We start from the raw sequence: 1,680 nt of genomic DNA, 5'->3' as shown, positions 1-1,680 counted from the left end.
CAAAACCCATTCATAACTCAGTTGACTTCATGATAACGTGTGTGTAAAATGGAATTCCCCCTGGTTATACAGTAACTAGTCTATTTCACTTCGCACAGGAGGGATTAATGTTTTATTCACTGTTATAATTTATAACTGCGAACGTTTTCTCTCAGTCACTGGCACCGGTTGATCCTCTCCGGTAATGCTGTTCAAATGTGAAAGTAATATCATTAAAGGATAAGTTCACACTTTTTCAAGTGTCTTAAAACAACGGTCAGGTATCAATGAACAGTAATCGCTGTAATAACTCCTACTGTGATACTGACTATTACAAGATCCCCTTCAAATGTGCTTTCAGTGTATGGCCAAAAGTGTGTCCATGAAGTCATTTATTGCAAAAATGAATTCAAAGGATCATTTGAAACTTATATGAGGCTTCAGCAGTCTGAGTTAGTCATATCAAATGGATATCTGCCACATTTACAGTCTTTTTTGCATCAAATTCCCTCCTTGTGTTTCCTCGGACAGTGTTGGAACTATGTGGTGGAACTATGTGGTGGAACTATAGTAATAGAATGACTGATAGAATGACTGGTTTGACTCATTTGGACAACTGAAGCTTCATATTAGCTTCAGATCAACTTTTAAATGCATTTTTTTTCATAGAAGGAGGACTGTGGATGTTGGTCTCCAACACTTACATTGTAAGTGCATTATGCAGGGATCTGCTATTGGTCAGTATGTACACGAGGAATGATAACAGCAAGAAAAGAAAAAAATACCTAAATACAGTTTTGATGTGCTTTCTAAGGTAGACTGTCGCCTGTGGTACAAAGCATTCCACCACTTCAGTATTACAAGTACACTGAAGTGGTGGAAGAAGTTGCAGTGTGTAGGATTTAGTGATATCTAGTGGTGAAGTTGCAGATTGCAACCAACTGACCCTAACCCGCTGCTTAAATAATGTGTAAAAATTATAGGGAGTATTTTGCATAAAATGTACCTTTACTATTTATACTATACTTACTGCTCTGATTTTTCAGCTGACCAGTTTCATCTCTACATGCAGGACTACAACAGCTGATTACAATATCAATGGTGTATTTGACATAAGTAAAAGTACCAAAGTGTAAAAATACTCCATTCCAAGTCAAAGTACTTAATTCACATTTGTACATGCCACAAACTTGTACTTTTGTTTTTCAATTAAATGTATTTAGTTACATTCCACTACTCTATATTATAATAGCTGTTATTCCTCAATTGTAGGTAATGATTAGTTGTGGTCCTTACTTGGAGAAGCTGTAACATTCCAGCCACTTTGCCAGTTAATCTCTTTCACCCTGTATTGTATTTGTCAAACCTTCATTCTCCAGAGGTTGTGAAATTCACCAGCCCCATGTGATTAAACTACACTCTCGCACCACAATGCCCCTGTACTTTTCAGTGTTTTAGGAAGATTAGAGTGAAAATGAATCATCGACCAAATTATGTAGGCAATCCAATTTAGAGATTAATTGGCTAGTTGAATGAAATTTGAAAGTAATTACTCGATTACCACATGTCATGTTGATGTTAGACAGTTCAATACCATCCTCTCCATCCCCCACTAAGAACATCTGTAAAGAGTTTGCTGTATTTAATCCAAATACTGCAATTCATTTTTTGACTGTAAATTGAAGGTCACATTGGGTTTGA

The sequence above is a fragment of the Scomber japonicus genome, chromosome 17 (genome assembly GCF_027409825.1).
Source record: "Scomber japonicus isolate fScoJap1 chromosome 17, fScoJap1.pri, whole genome shotgun sequence".
Classification (NCBI taxonomy): Eukaryota; Metazoa; Chordata; class Actinopteri; order Scombriformes; family Scombridae; genus Scomber; species Scomber japonicus.
This window is presented reverse-complemented; position numbering follows the sequence as displayed.